We start from the raw sequence: 17561 nt of genomic DNA, 5'->3' as shown, positions 1-17561 counted from the left end.
CTGAAAGGGCAGATTTCAGAACTGTGATTTTGATGACAGATCCGCTGACCAGTTGCGTAGCCACAAGGGTTGTCTGGACGCCACCACCGACACCATAGCACGGGCCGTGGTTCTCACCAGGTCATACAAGGCATCCCTGCCATAGGCAATCCCTGCCTCCAGGCGGGCCGCCTGGACTGGGGAAAGAGTCCCAGAGGCAGACTGTTCCTGCGGCTTCTGGATCCAACATAAACAGGCCTGCTGCATCAGACTTGCACATACCACCGCCCGCAGGCTGAGCGCCAGGACCTCAAAAGCTCGTTTGAGATGCACTTCCAACTTCCGATCCTGAACATCCTTCATAGTGGAAGCTCCAGCCACCAGAACAGTAGTCTTCTTCTTTTTTTTTTTTTTTGTATAAACAATTTTTATTGCATTTTGCATACATCCACAATAATCATACAGCAGGTTGGACACGTGTCCTTCAGCATCCAACAAGCTAAAATAGAACAACAAATGCAATCACTAATACGTCAGAATACAACTAGATCACTGCCCACCCTTGCCCCCCCCCCACCCAAAACCAACAATCTGATCGAATCATACTGTGATGCGGGTTCACGAACCCCTTAACTTAAAGATCAAGACTGAGTAGCAAGAGGAATCTCATTAAGGAGCAAATTCCGCGCCCTGTGTGGCAATGTCTGAAGGTAAGGATCCCATATCTGTAGAAACTGTCGTCGGTGTCTTGGATCTGTGCAGGCTGACATCCACTCCCATCTGCATCAGACTATGCCAGTGATTCCTCCAGGCCCAGAAAGTGGGCGCCGTCGCTTCCTTCCACTGCAATAGAATCAACTTCTTCCCCACAAAACAAGCTTTCATAAACAACATTCGATGCCCAGTGTCCCGGATACGTAGTTAAGGAATACATTCAAAAAGTATCAAAAGAGGAGAGGCTTGGAGGGGGAGACCCATTAACCCAGCCAAATAACATATGATACATCTCCAGAAATGTTGAATGACAGAGCAGCCCCAAAACAAGTGAGATAAAGTGCCGCTTTCCCGATTACATTTCCCACATGTGACTGCCGGCACCAGAGCAGAGCGAAACGCCACCTGAGTGGATACATATGCTCTCCAGAGAAATTTAAATTGCATTTCACGATAATAAGAAGTAGAGGAAACTTTGGCAATGCGCCTAAAACAGGTTCCCAATTGTGTGGCTGTAACCTTAAACAGCCCCTCCTTATTCCAACGCTCTGCCAAGGCTGAGCAGGTAGTTTGATAGACTAAATTCTGCAACTGATTGTGATAGTGCGAAAGGGAGGGTACTTGGGTCCGTTCCAGCAGAAAACAATCCGCAATCGCCCGAACCCCCTCTGGTACCAGACTGCCCCTCAAAAGTGATTTAATGTAATAGGAAAGCTGCAGGTACGCAAAAACAGATAAAGTCTTCAAACTATAACAGAAAACCTTGGTACACACCAAAACTAAAATCCTTAAAACAGGATCTCAGAAAAAAAGAACAACACTGGCGTAAAAACCCAACATACACCAACATCACGGCATTCAAAACCATGATGCACCATTACAGAATATCCATCCTCCAAGCAAAAAGAGACTTTTACTCACAAAAAATCCACCACTTCATTTTCGACCCTAGAGCGCTTTTTTCTTTGGTCTCATCCCTCACTAAACCCCTACCAACATCCATACCAGATGATAAAGCAGCAAGCAAAGCAGAAGAACTGGCAACCTACTTCAAAAACAAGATACCAAATCTACTAACTCAGTCCATCAATAATAACAATAATAATTACACTACGCCAGTAATACCTCGAGCTGCAGTCTCATCACAAAAGGCTAGCCTTAAGGAATTCGAACCGACCTCATCCTTAGAGATCGAAAATATCCTAAAAAAGCTCAAACCTTCTTCTCACCCTCAGGATACCATACCCACCAATCTCCTCATCTCTTGTGCTAAAATCATATCCAAACCCATCGCACAAATCATAAATTGCTCCTTCTCTCACGGGATTGTACCTGACCCACTAAAAATGGCAATCATAAAACCACTCATAAAAAACCCTAATCTTTCTCCTGAAAACCCAGCCAATTTTCGCCCAATAGCTAATCTACCATTCATCGCAAAAATCTTGGAACGAGTTGCAAACAAACAACTAACAGAATACCTAAACGACCACAACATTCTTTCCTCATCGCAGTTCGGTTTCCGCCAATCTCGAAGCACCGAAACCCTCCTAATCTCATTAACGGACTCTATATTACTTAATCTTGAAAACAGACAACCGTGTCTTCTCATCCTCCTAGATCTAACAGCAGCTTTTGACACGGTCAATCACAACACATTAATAGATCACCTGGCAGAAATTGGCATCAGAGATGAGGCCCTCAACTGGTTCAAATCGTTCCTACAGAACAGACAGTATAAGGTCAAGATCAACAAGGAAGAATCTCAACCAGTCACCTGCAACTTAGGAGTCCCACAAGGATCATCACTCTCTCCAACCTTATTCAATATTTACCTTCTGCCACTCTGCCAGCTCCTCATCAACCTGAATCTCGTCCACTACTTATATGCAGACGATGTTCAGATACTGATTCCAATTACTGAATCTCTCCAAAAAACTCTGGACTTCTGGAACTCTTGCCAACAAGCCATCAACAACTTACTCATTAGCCTCAACTTGATCCTTAATCAAAACAAAACAGAATATCTCCTCATTTCCCAAAACGGAACCTACACACTTCCAAGTACCATCTTGTCAACTCAATTAACAATAACCCCACAAGTCAGAAATCTAGGAGTTATACTTGATAACCAAATGAATTACAGATCACTCATAAATAACATCGTAAAGGATGGATTCTTCAAATTACAAGTCTTAAAAAGACTGAGACCACTCCTACATTTCAAAGACTTCCGATTAGTTCTACAAGCAATCATTCTCACGAAAATAGATTACTGCAACTCACTTCTACTGGGTCTCCCTGCCAACGCCATAAAACCACTACAGATGCTGCAGAACGCTGCAGCGAGGATCTTAACCAAGTCCAACAAAAGAGACCACATCTCACCCATCTTAAAAAGCCTACACTGGCTTCCCGTCAAATTCAGAATACTATTCAAAGTGCTCTCAGTAACCCACAAGGCAATACACAACCTGGCACCACTCGAGCTCACATTCCCTCTCCAACTCCACACATCTTCCAGACCAGTGAGACAAGCCTACAAAAACAACCTTCAAATTCCACCGATGAAGTCAGCATTAAGTAAAAGAGCTTTCTCCACAGCTGGGCCTAAACTCTGGAACTCTCTCCCATCAGAGCTCAGATCACTGCAATGCTCCACTACATTTAAAAAAAGACTCAAGACTTGGTTATTCAACCAAGCTTTCCCATAACATCAACCTGCGAAATATCCCTGCCAATATCCCCTCAGTGGTAACACGCTAGAGAACTATATAGATCTTCTCTAGAAATCACATGATCTTTGGCAGTCTATTATCTTTGACAGTCTATTATCTTTGGCAGTCTATTATCTTCGGCAGTCTATTATCAAAACCCAACCTCTAGCCTATATTAGGCACCGCTCATGTTAATTATGTTATTACCCCCATATATCTTAATTATGTTATTACCCCCATATATCTTAATCCAAGTTAATTCGACCTGTTCATTGTAAGACATTTACTTGTCATTGTTGTTATTGTTTAAAATGTAAACCGAATTGATCAATAATTTTGTTATTGGAAAGTCGGTATAGAAAAATGCTAAATAAATAAATAAATAAATAAATATAGCGTGCAGCCAATTGTTGAAGAGTAAGCAATTGACCCATATCATCAAAAAATGACCCACTTGCGTAATCCCAAGGGCCGCCCATCTCTGGAAAACTATGGAGGTTGTACCAGGGGAGAAATCAGTGTTGCCTTGCAAAGTTAGAAAATATGCGCAGCCCTGAGGAAGCTTCAATAACTTTAATAAACGTAGCCATGCCCTCCGAATCGGGGAAATCAACCCCGCCGTCTCCGGCAGATTCAATTTATCCCAAGTGGTCTGTAAAACAAACCTCAAGTCACGGGTGCCCAGGATCGTACGGTCTGCCGCTAAATATGTATAAAAGCTCTCTCCCAACAGCCACTCCCGAACCACCCGTAAATTACTTGCCCAATTATATAAACGTAGATTGGGAACACTGAGACCCCCAAACCCCCACTTACTCTGTAAATGATGTAGAGCCACTCTAGATTTTTTCCCATGCCAAAACAACCGGCGCATACCACTTTCCACGCGTCTAATGTCTTTAAGCTTTAAAGTAAGCACCAAGTTTTGAAAAACATACAGCCATTTGGGCAGGATAATCATCTTAAAAAGATTAATACGACCTCCCAAGGATAAGGGTAAAGACCGCCATCGATGCATCCGTTCTAAAGTGAAAGTTAAAAGGGGACATACATTCAATTCATAAAGCTGAGATAGATCCGTAGATATGCAAATCCCCAAGTATCCTATGCGCCCCGGCGCCCAAAGCAAGGGAAAGGGACCCTCCCATCGGTCTTGCAGTGCATCCGGATAAGCCAGTGCCTCTGATTTATCGGGGTTTAAGCGAAAGCCTGAAAAAGAACCAAAATCGTTAAAAAGGGACAGTAGAGTCTTTGGGACTTGTCAGGAAGACCAGGAGGTCATCGGCAAATGCCGCATACTTAAAGGTCTGAGTTTGAACGCGAACCCCTTTTATTTGTCGAGCCTGCTGAATGGCCAATAGAAGCGGTTCTAATTGGAGCAAGAACAACAAAGGAGATAAAGGGCAACTCTGCCTAGTTCCCCTAGATATTGGAAAGGTGTCAGAAGAAGAATGATTGACCACTATCTCGCTACAGGGTCCCTATAAAGAAGAGAAGCCGCCTCTTGAAACCAGCCGTTGATATTCATTGCATCTAAAATGTTAAATAAGTAATTCCACTCCACCCTATCAAAAGCCTTTTCCGCATCAAAGCTTATGGCCAAAAAGGGCTCTTGAAACATTGCATAACGCCATGGCCGTCAGTACCCTGCGGATATTCGCAAGGGCATAACGTTTTTGTACAAATCCCACTTGGTCTGGTTTAATTAAAGAAGGAAGGATCAGTGCCAATCTATCAGCTAATATTTTTGCTAACAATTTTTGATTAACATTTAATAACGATATGGGTCAGTATGCGGCAGGGGATTGTGGGTCTTTCCCTGGTTTAGGGATCAACGTGATAGAGGCTTCATTGCTGTGTCGCGGAAATGTACCCTGGGCAACCAAGGCATTGAAAGTTCTTGTAAGGGGACCAGTCAGGGCGTCTGTTAAAGCCTTGTAGAATTCAGCAGTATAGCCATCAGGCCCTGGTGCTTTGATACGCTTTGCCTGCCAAATAGCCCTCAGAGTCTCCCCCTCTGAAATTGGTTGATTTAGTTGGTCTTGCTGCTCAGTAAGTAAGACGGGGCAACTCTAGCCCAGCACAAAACTGCTGGCCTCGAACTACCTCCCGGGGTTCAGCAGAGTACAAGGTAGCATAATAGTCCCTAAAAACCTGTAGGACACTGGAAGTATCCGTAACCCGCTGGCCCGTGGGTGTCTTCAGGGCCGCCACAAAACTGGACGCTCGTCTGGCCCTAATTAAATTAGCCATAATTTTACCTGGCTTATTCCCCATTTGGAAAAGCTTATGTTGGTAATACAACACACTTTTTTTCGCCCTCTGGTGCAATAAAGTGTTCAGAGCGGCTTGCACGGATAGATGCTGGGCCCTTAAAGTCGGGGAGTTGGCAACAAGCAAACGCTTTAGAAGCATACCAGTATAATACCGGATCCTCTATGTGTTGGACATTACGGGAAGCATATTCATTCCACTTGGCCTGGATGTGCGCCCTAAAATCATTGTCCTCAGCTAAGTAATATGGATAGCCCCAATGGAATGTAGCAGGGGTCCCCACCGCCCAAGTCAACTCCATCCAAATAGGGGCATGATCCGAGAGGATGATGTCATCTATACCCACAACAGTAAGTTGGGAAAACAGACCAGTGCTAAGCAAGATGTAATCTATGCGGGAATAAGTGGCATACGCATGAGAAAGATGAGTAAAATTAGTAGCCGTGGGGTTTAAAATGCGCCATGCATTCAATAAATTCAGTTCTTGTTCAAACAGGGAAAAAGGTTTACCCCAATGACTTCTAGTGTGACTAGTATCTCCCCCTCTATCCAATTGCGGATCTTTGATAGTGTTGAAATCTCCTCCCACCACAAGACCATTATGCATAAAGGGCACTAGATGATCATGTATAGTCTGAAAAATTGCCATGCCTGGATTATTAGGGGCGTATAGGTTACAGAGCACCATTTTCTGTTGAAAGCATTCCACAATCAAATTAATATATCTACCCAAGGGATCTTTGATTTCATGTGTAATAGACAAAGGCAGTCTTCTGTGTATCAAAATTGCAACACCAGCGGATTTAGTGGTAGCAGAAGCAAAGTGCACCGACCCCACCCAATCCCGATGTTCAGTATCTGTAAGGTGCGTTTCTTGAAGGAATACTATATCCGCAGATTTCTTCCTTAACAGGGTGAGAATTTTCGTTCTCTTAATGGGAGATTTAATACCACATACATTCCAAGAAATCAATCGAACTGATTGTCTCGTCAGTGTCTATGACAACAGTGAAAGAGATGAAAAAATAAAGAGTACATTGAAATACAGAGATCCTCCCAGCTGAGATCTCCGTACGTGACTTCTCCAAATCCCAAGTTACATTAGAGAAGGGAATATTGAGGTCGAATCCCCCATCACAGCATAAGAAACACCCAAATGCATCAGTATACCTCCCTCCCTCCCCCACCCCTCCCTTCCCCCCCTGTCCCCCCAAACAGAACAATACATCCCCTCAAATTAGCGGAGATCACTTCAATGCCTACAGCCCCCCCGCCCATCCAGCACCCACCATGTATAAATGCAAAATGGATAACTCAATTAGATTAACAATGAGAAAGGAGAAACAAGTAATGTAGGAAAGCCTCCCAGATATTCATATTTGTCTACTATTTATTTATTTAGAAACTTTTATATACCGGTATTAGTGGGGACATCATACCGGTTCACATGTTAACAGAAGGTTTGGAAATACATTTCAACAGGGAAGGCAAACTGGGCAGGGGGTTAACCTAAGGCAGTAGGAAAATAGATTAAACAACAAGAAATCAACAAGAGGTCATAACAAGAAGACAACAATGTACAATGTGATTATAATTCCTTAATATAAGGAAAAGGGCGGTCACCTAGGGGGTAAGAGCAATAGAGGGGAAGGGAGGATCTATTCTGTGTAGGCTTGGTTGAACAGGAATGTTTTTAGTTTCTTTTTGAATTTGATAGCACAGGGTTCAAGGCGCATGTGGACAGGTAGGGAGTTCCAGAGGGCGGGGCCGGCAATGGATAGGGCGCGGTCACGGGTGGAGGAGAGATGAGCTGCTTTCAAGGACGGTACATGTAGAGTACCTTTGTTAGTAGATCTGGTAGCTCGAGAGGACAGGGGGGCAGTGAAGGGGAGGGCAAGCCAGTTGGAGTTGTGTGTGTAGATAGATTTGTGTACTATGGTCAGGGTCTTGTAGTGTATACGGGATAGGATGGGAAGCCAATGTAGATCCTTGAGGACAGGGGTGATGTGTTCGTGTATTCGTGTGTTGGTAATGAGCCTTGCGGTGGCATTTTGCAATAGTTGAAGGGGTTTTATAGAGGACAAGGGGAGCCCTAGGAGGAGGGCATTACAATAGTCCAGTTTGGAGGTAAGGGTGGCTTGGATCACTGTACGGAGATCTTGGGTGTATAGCAGGGGTCGGAGTTTCTTAAGAACGTTGAGTTTGAAGAAGCCTGCTTTGAGGATGGAGTTGATTTGAGATTTCATGCTATATGGTCCCAAAGGAATCCAGAGTCGTTCAAAGATTATATATAACAGAGCAGTAGCATAAATCAGAGCCCCATGTCCAAGGCAGCGAGTAGCTCTGGAGTACAAAAATTGTTAGGAGAGGGCAACAAAAAAGAAAAGGAAAAGAAAATACCAAAAATCCAAGATTGGAAGGTGGGCCCGGAGCACAGGTGCATGCTAGCAGTCCTGTAGAGTGAACCAAAGAAGAAAAAAAAAAATCGCATGGTGGATCGCGCGGTGGAACCACGTGCAGCAGCCATGTCTGGTCCCCGAGCCTTCGCTTCGGAGTATCCCGAGCAGCCCAGCGGGAAGCAGTTTCAGTACCGGAGGAACACTCAACCAAGCGCAAGAAAAAGCAGAGGAGTTGGCCCTTTTCTTCAGCAACAAAATCTCTAACCTTCTAACACAGCTTAAGTCTAATACAGTAGCGACATCCAGCACATATCTCCACCCCAACAAAGACACTTCTCTACAATCCTTTGAACCCTTCACAATTTCGAAGATCCAAACAGTATTGAAGAAAATGAAACCCTCTTCACATCCTTTTGACCATATCCCATCCAAACTACTTCTACTAAAACCAGACACCATCTCCAAAGCTCTAACAGACATTATCAATTGTTCTTTAGGCCAAGGAATCTATCCAGACGACCTTAAAATTGCCTCCATCAAACCGCTCTTAAAAAAACCTAACTTAGATCCTAAAGATCCTTCCAACTTTCGTCCAATCTCCCTTTCATAGCCAAGGTAATGGAAAAATTAGTTAACTCTAGATTATCAGACTACCTCGAAGACCATAAAATACTGTTCCCTACCCAATATGGCTTCTGAAAATCATTAAGTACTGACTCACTACTCATATCCCTGACAGATTACCTCATCATGGGTCTCGACAAAGGTCATGCCTACTTACTGATCCTCCTGGACCTCTCAGCCACTTTTGACACTGTTAACCACTCCATCCTCCTATATCAGTTAGTGAACATCGGAATAACATACACGACACTGGCCTGGTTCAAACCATAGAAACATAGAAACATAGAAATGACGGCAGAAGAAGACCAAACGGCCCATCCAGTCTGCCCAGCAAGCTTCACATTTTTTTCTCATACTTATCTGTTTCTCTTAGCTCTTTGGTTCTATTTCCCTTCCACCCCCACCATTAATGTAGAGAGCAGTGATGGAGCTGCAACCAAGTGAAATATCAAGCTTGATTAGTTATGGGTAGTAGGGGAAGTAACCGCCGCAATAAGCAAGCTACACCCATGCTTATTTGTTTTACCCAGACTGTGTTGTTCAGCCCTTATTGGTTGTTTTTCTTCTCCCCTGCTGTTGAAGCAGGGAGCTATGCTGGATATGCTTGTAGTATCAGTTTTTCTTCTCCCCTGCCGTTGAAGCAGAGAGCTATGCTGGATATGCGTGAAGTATCAGTTTTTCTTCTCCCCTGCCGTTGAAGCAGAGAGCTATGCTGGATATGCGTGAAGTATCAGTTTTTCTTCTCCCCTGCCGTTGAAGCAGAGAGCTATGCTGGATATGCGTGAAGTATCAGTTTTTCTTCTCCCCTGCCGTTGAAGCAGAGAGCTATGCTGGATATGCGTGAAGTATCAGGTTTTCTTCTCCCCTGCCGTTGAAGCAGGGAGCTATGCTGGATATGCGTGAAGTATCAGTTTTTCTTCTCCCCTGCCGTTGAAGCAGAGAGCTATGCTGGATATGCATTGAAAGTGAAGTATCAGGCTTATTTGGTTTGGGGTAGTAACCGCCGTAACAAGCCAGCTACTCCCCACTTTGTGAGTGCAAATCCTTTTTTCCACATTTCCTCTTGCTGTTGTAGCTTAGAGCGATGTTGGAGTCACAGTAACCATGTGTATGTTTATTGAATAAGGGTATTGTCTCCAGGCAGTAGCCGTCATTCTGGCTAGCCACCCACTCTTTATTGACGGCCTCTTGATTTTATGGATCCACAGTGTTTATCCCACGCCCCTTTGAAGTCCTTCACAGTTCTGGTCTTCACCACTTCCTCTGGAAGGGCATTCCAGGCATCCACCACCCTCTCCGTGAAGAAATACTTCCTGACATTGGTTCTGAATCTTCCTCCCTGGAGCTTCAAATCGTGACCCCTGGTTCTGCTGATTTTTTTCCTATGGAAAAGGTTTGTCGTTGTCTTTGGATCATTAAAACCTTTCAAGTATCTGAAAGTCTGTATCATATCACCTCTGCTCCTCCTTTCCTCCAGGGTGTACATATTTAGATTCTTCAATCTCTCCTCATAAGTCATTTGATGAAGACCTTCCACCTTTTTGGTCACCCTTCTCTGGACCGCCTCCATCTTGTCTCTGTCTCTTCGGAGATACGGTCTCCAGAACTGAACACAATACTCCAGGTGAGGTCTCACCAAGGACCTGTACAAGGGGATAATCACTTCCCTTTTCTTACTCGATATTCCTCTCTCTATGCAGCCCAGCATTCTTCTGGCTTTAGCTATCGCCTTGTCACATTGTTTCGCCGACTTCAGATCATTAGACACCATCACCCCAAGGTCTCTCTCCTGCTCCGTGCACATCAGCCTTTCTCCCCCCATCGAATACAGTTCATTCGGATTTCCATTCCCCATATGCATGACTTTGCACTTCTTGGCATTGAATGTCAGCTGCCATGTCTTCGACCACTCTTCCATCTTCCTTAAATCCCGTCTCATTCTCTCCACTCCCATTCTCTCCACTCCCATTCCTTGGGAACAGAGGCTACAAGGTCAGATTACACAACAAAGAATCTAAGCATTATCCTTCCTCTCTAGGAGTTCCGCAGGGCTCCTCCCTCTCACCCACGCTCTTTAACATTTACCTTCTCCCGCTCTGCCAACTTTTAACCAAACTGAACCTTAAACATTTTTTATACGCGGATGATGTCCAGATCGTCATCCCCCTCAAAGAATCCTTCACAAAAACTCTAGAATTCTGGGAAAATTGCCTTCTAGAAATCGACAGCCTTCTCTCCAGTCTAAACCTAATACTAAACTCCTCAAAAAGTGAACTCCTCATATCCCCGGAAAACAATAACATCTCTACAACTCCTCCAGCCAACTTACAAACATCACAAGAAAGAGACCTAGGAGCTATCATTGATAACCGGCTAAACCTAAAATCATTTATTAATCAAACTACCAAGGACTGCTTTCACAAACTTCATGTCTTAAAAAGAATAAGACCACTTTTCCACTATCACGACTACAGAACAGTCCTGCAAGCAATAATCTTCTCAAAGTTAGATTATTGCAACTCTATATTATTAGGTCTCCCGGCATCTCACACTAAACCCCTTCAGATGGTTCAAAACACGGCAGCCAGAATATTGACAAACACACGGAGAAGAGACCACATATCTCCAATCCTCAAAGACCTACATTGGTTGCCAATTCACTATAGAATCATATATAAGTCCATCACCACTATCTACAAAGCCATCCATCAACTCTCTCCGCTTAACCTACAAATCCCATTCAGAAAATATACATCCTCCAGACCCATCAGAGAGTCCTTCAGAGAATCTCTACAGGTGCCACACTCCAAAACCTCTCAGCATATAACCTTCAGAGACAGGGCATTCTCCACAGCAGAACCGCCTTTATGGAACTCCATTCCACCGGAGTTCCATAGAGGCGGTCCTGCTCTATGGTGCCCCCCCTCCTAAGGCCCTCACCCTTAGGGGGGGCACAGCCTGAGACGGAGAAAAATATTCTGACACACAGCTTGGCATACAGACATGGCAGTTCTCCCCCTGAAGGAATGGAAGGGGGGAAAAAGACATGCAACATGGCAGGATTCCTCCTGAAGTAATGGGGAGGAGGGGAAAAGACCTGCAATGCAGCAAAAGACCCTCCACCCACCACGAGGTTATGCATGAGGTTATGCATATTCATCAGCTGGGAAGTATAAGACAGGGAGGCAAAGAAGAGAATAGCCACTGCCATTAGCCATGGTAACATGGAATAGACTTAGTTTTTGGATACTTGCCAGGTTCTTATTGCCTGGATTGGCAACTGTTGGAAACAGGATGCTGGGCTTGATGGACCCTTGGTGTTATGTTCGTGGACCCTTGGGCTGGTTGGGACAGGAGATGGAGTGCTGTGGAAGTCCACAGCGAATGTCCCAACCAGGAGGCGGTACGGGAGCTTGGTGCTGGCTGACGCTCTGGTCTACGGTGAAGTCCTTTGCGACCAAGGACAAGACCCTCCCTGGACGGATGGACGGTGTTGGACCGGAGAGGAAGAAGAGTCTTCGCCCTGGAGACCGGCACTCCCCCGGGAGGAGCCCTTAGGAGTCCAGCCGCTGGGACTTTAGGAGATTCACCCCCAGGAAGAGCCCGTAGGGACACGGCTGCTGGGACTTAGGCAACTTCCTGATGATGCGGATGGTCCGGATGCAGGCGCCTCCTGCAGGTCGTGGTTCCGGATGGCTGGCGCCTCCAGCAGGTCGTAGGAAATCCTGAAGTCAGTCCAGGAGTCAGGGTCCGAGGATGATCCGCAGCTAGTCCAGGGGTCGGTATCCAGAGAGCGGTCCACAGCCAGTCCAGGGTCAGAGCCAGTGAGCGATCCAAAGCCAGTCCAGGGGTCAGAGCCAGAGAGCGATCCAAAGCCAGTCCGGGGGTTAGAGCCAGTGAGCGATCCGAAGCCAGTCCAGAGGTCAATACCAGAAGAATCCACAGCAAGGGGAGCAGGCAGAGGCGGGACGAAGACAACCAGGAATGCAGCAAACACAGGACAAGTCCAGGAACCTTGTTGCAAGGCACTGGAGGCTCCTAGAAGCAAGATACTTAAGGCTGAAGGCATCTGACGTCATCCCCAGCTGCTCAGCAGATTTTCCCGCGCTGGCCCCTTTAAGAAAGGCTCCTCCCCGCGTGTGCACGTCAGGGGGCGGGGCCAGCCGTGCCGAGTCGTCGACTTCTCTCCCGGGGAAGGAGAGACATGCTGGAGGGCCTGCAGGCCCGGGGAAGACCCGAAACGGCCCGGGCCGCCCCCGAGGTAGGTGGAGGGACCGGGGCACGGCCCGGGACCGCAACAGTACCCCCTCTCCTACGCCCCCTCACAGGAGGCCGGGGTTTACTTGGGTGGTCGAGATGGAACTGGTGAAGATTCCTGTCCAGAATATTGGAGGATGGCTCCCAGGAATTCTCCTCAGGCGCGTACCCCTCCCAGGAGAGTAGGTACTCCCACCAGCGACGATGAAACCGGACATCCAAAACCTCCTTTACCGTATAAATGCCGTCTGCTTCAGCTTCGGTGGTGGTAGGCACTGGGGTTCTGTCATGGAAGGAGGAAAGCACCAACGGTTTAAGCAAGGATACGTGAAATACATTATGTATCCTCAGCGTGGAAGGTAAACGTAGACGGTAGGATACTGCCCCTACCCGTTCCAAAACCGTGAATGGACCCACAAACTTGGGAGCTAAGTGCATGGACGGGAGCCGTAGGTGAAGATTCTGGGTACTTAACCAAACTTTACTGCCTGGGAGGAAGACCGGAGCTGGCCGTCTTCGGCAGTCGGCATATTTCTTCGCTTTAGCAGAGGCAAGTTGGAGCTTCTCTTGGGTGGAAGTCCACAAGGAGTGTAGCTGCTGGGCAGTGAGCTGGGCTGCCGGAGAGGAGACTGAAAGAGACAACGGTAGAGGAGGCCTAGGGGTCTTTCCATAAACCAATTGAAATGGAGACTGGCCGGTAGCTGAATGTTTATGACGATTATATGAGAATTCGGCCCAAGGTAGGAGGGTGACCAATCATTCTGCAAGTCCCCAACAAATGCTCGAAGAAAAGCCTTCAATGTCCGATTGGTCCGCTCAACCTGGCCATTGGCCTGTGGGTGGAAGGCTGTAGTAAGATCCAAGCGTATCCCAAATTTCCTGCACAAGGATCTCCAGTACTTAGCCGTAAACTGCGGTCCACGGTCGGAAGAGATATGCAATGGTAAACCATGGAAACGAAATACATGCTGGGTAAAGAGGTTGGCCAGTTCCAGCGCCGAGGGTAGCTTGGTGAGGGGCACAAAGTGAACCATCTTAGAAAAGCGATCGACCGTCACCCAGATTACAGTCTTTCCATCAGAAACAGGCAAATCCACAATAAAGTCAGTGGAGAGGTGCGTCCACGGTTCCGTAGGAGTGGGCAGTGGCTGCAGAAGTCCCCATGGGCGTCCAGGAAATGGCTCGTGTTGAGCACAGTTGGGACACGACTGGACATACTGTCGTACGTCCTCTTTTACTCGAGGCCACCAGTAAAATTCGGTCAGGAGTTCCAGAGTCCGGTTAATCCCTGGATGGCCGGCGGTCAGGGAATCGTGAGCCCAGGCTAAGACCTTCCTTCGAGATCGTGTAGGAACCACCGTCTTACCCGCTGGAGCCACTTCCGCAGCTGCTATCAAGACCCTGGCGGGATCCAGGATGTATTGAGGCGGATTAGGCGCATCTTCGGGTTCCGATGTCCGAGAGAGCGCATCCGCTCGTATGTTCTTTGCTGCTGGTCGGTATCGAAGGGAAAAGTTAAAGCGACTGAAAAAGAGAGCCCATCTTGCCTGTCGCGGATTGAGGCGTTGAGCCCGACACAAGTACTCGAGATTTTTGTGGTCGGTGTAAATGATGACTGAATGCTGCGCTCCCTCCAGCCACTGGCGCCACTCCTCAAAAGCCAGCTTAATTGCCAGTAACTCCTTGTCTTCAATGCCATAGTTCCTTTCAGCTGGGGAAAATTTTCGAGAGTAGAATGAACAGGGCAGAAGCTTACCCTTGGTCGATAGTTGGCTCAGGACTGCCCCCACAGCAGTATCCGAAGCATCCACTTCGACAACGAACTGACGCTGGGGGTCAGGATGGTGCAGGCAGGTGTCCTGGAGGAATGCTTCTTTTAAGTCATGAAAGGCTTGTATGGCCGTAGTCGGCCAATTTTTGGCATCAACCCCCTTCTTGGTGAGCGCAGTTAGAGGAGCCACCTTCTGAGAGTAGTGCGGAATGAATTGTCGGTAAAAGTTGGCGAACCCCAGGAATCGTTGGAGGGCTTTCACCCCCTGGGGTTGTGGCCAGTTCTTGATTGTGGCAACCTTCTCGGGGTCCATTAGAAAACCGGTGGATGATACAATATACCCTAAAAAGGGTAATGATTCTTGTTCAAACATACATTTCTCTAACTTAGCGTACAGTTTGTTCTCTCGAAGCTTAAGCAGTACCTGTCGGACGTGTTGGCGGTGCGTTTCTAGGTCCTTGGAGTAAATAAGGACGTCATCGAGGTAGACAATGACAGAAGAGTGTAACAGGTCTCGAAGAACCTCATTCATAAGGTTTTGGAAGACCGCCGGGGCATTACACAGACCAAAAGGCATAACCAGGTATTCATAATGGCCGTCCCTCGTATTAAAGGCGGTCTTCCATTCATCGCCGGGACGAATCCTGACCAGATTATAGGCTCCCCGCAGGTCCAATTTAGTAAAAAACTTGGCCCCCTGTAGCCGGTCCAGGAGTTCCGGAATCAGAGGCAGAGGGTAACGATCCCGCTGAGTGATGCTGTTAAGACCACGGTAATCGATGCAGGGGTGAAGGGACCCATCTTTCTTGGCTACGAAGAAGAAGCCGGCCCCTGCCGGAGATTTGGATGGCCGAATAAATCCTCGCTCCAGGTTCTCCTGGATGTAGGCCGACATGGCCTGAGTCTCTGGAAGGGATAATGGGTAAACCCGGCCTCTCGGCGGAGTGGCACCAGGCAAGAGGTTGATGGTGCAGTCGAAAGGACGATGCTCTGGAAGAATTTCTGCTTTCTCCTTGGAAAACACATCATGGAATTCCCGGTACTGAAGTGGTAACGCCAGAGGGGTAGTCATTAGAGCCAGTGGAGCACGGGGTAAATCCATCAAACAGTTATTAAAGCAGGCGTGACCCCAAGAGGCCAACTGGAGCGAATCCCATGCAATGACTGGGGAATGTTTCCGGAGCCAGGGTAACCCCAAGATAATCGGATGCATAGACTTTTCTAAGATGAGGAAGGAGATTTCCTCCTGATGCAAGGCGCCTGTACGTAAGATGAGAGGTGAGGTACGAGTGGCAATGGTACCTGGAAGAATTCTCCCCTGAATAGAGGATATCCGGAGTGGAGGTTCTTGGGGTTGTACCCCAATCTGGAGTTGCTGCACAAGCTCCTGGAGGATGAAACTCTCCCCGGCCCCTGAGTCGATCAAGGCTTGGGTCTCGAACTCTCCGTCCGGAAGTACCAGAGTTACTGGAACAAAGCATGGGGAGTCGGCAGCAGCATGACCTAGGGTTAGCTCCCCCACCGTCCCTAGGTCCGAGCGTTTCCTGGACGCTGGCTGCAATGGGCAAGGAAGTGGCCCTTACCACCACAATACAGGCAGAGACCTAGTGACCGACGTCTTTTTCTTTCCTCCTGGGAGAGAGGACCTCGCCCCACCTGCATGGGTTCGACATCTTGGGGCCTTGAAGAAGCTGGAGGTGAATTCCCACGGTGTACGGACAGGGTTCCAGAGGTGTCGGCTCTATGGGGTATTCTGCTTTCCCGAAATCGACGCTGTAAGCGGCGGTCCACTCGACCTGCTAATTCGATCAGTTCATTTAGATCGTCAGGAAGATCTCGACCTGCCAGTTCATCTTGTAATCTTGAAGAGAGACTTTCCAGGAAGATACTATGCAGGCTGTCACTTCCCCAATTTAATTCTGCAGCAAGGGTTTGAAAGTCCATAGCATGGTCAGCTAAGGACCGGTTGCCCTGCCGTAGTTGTAGTAGCTCAGAAGCCGCGGTGGGTTTACGGGCGGCCTCATCAAAGACCTGCCTAAATGCTGAAACGAAGTGCACCAGATTGTTCAAACGAGGATCCTGACGTTCCAGAAGGTAAGATGCCCAGGCCAAAGGTTTCCCATCCAGGAGGGAAATAATAAAGCTGGTCTTGATTCGGTCAGTTGGGAACTGAAGTGGGAGAAGGTCAAACCGGATATAGCATTGGTTTAAGAAACCTCGACAGAGCCTTGTATCTCCGGAGAATCATGACGGTACTGGCATCTGGATAGAAGCAGGAGCAGCAGCAGAGGCCCCAGCTACGGGTGCATTGGAACTAGCAGCCAAGGTTCCACTCACGCGGTCGGCTAAGGCTTGTACTGTGGCTGTCAGGGTGTCCAAGCATGCTTGTTGTTGTTGCAGCCTCTGGGCTATGCCGGGAATGGCTTTCAGACCCGCAAGATCTGCCGGGTCCATGGCCTTGCAAACTGTTATGTTCGTGGACCTTTGGGCTGGTTGGGACAGGAGATGGAGTGCTGTGGAAGTCCACAGCGAATGTCCCAACCAGGAGGCGGTACGGGAGCTCGGTGCTGGCTGACGCTCTGGTCTACGGTGAAGTCCTTTGCGACCAAGGACAAGACCCTCCCTGGACGGATGGACGGTGTTGAACCAGAGAGGAAGAAGAGTCTTCGCCCTGGAGACCGGCACTCCCCCGGGAGGAGCCCTTAGGAGTCCAGCCGCTGGGACTTTAGGAGATTCACCCTGGAAGCTGAAGTCCCCCCAGGAAGAGCCCGTAGGGACACGGCCGTAGGGACACGGCCGCTGGGACACGGCCCGTAGAGACACGGC

The sequence above is a fragment of the Rhinatrema bivittatum genome, chromosome 12 (assembly GCF_901001135.1).
Source record: "Rhinatrema bivittatum chromosome 12, aRhiBiv1.1, whole genome shotgun sequence".
Classification (NCBI taxonomy): Eukaryota; Metazoa; Chordata; class Amphibia; order Gymnophiona; family Rhinatrematidae; genus Rhinatrema; species Rhinatrema bivittatum.
Note: the sequence above shows the minus strand (reverse complement) of the source record.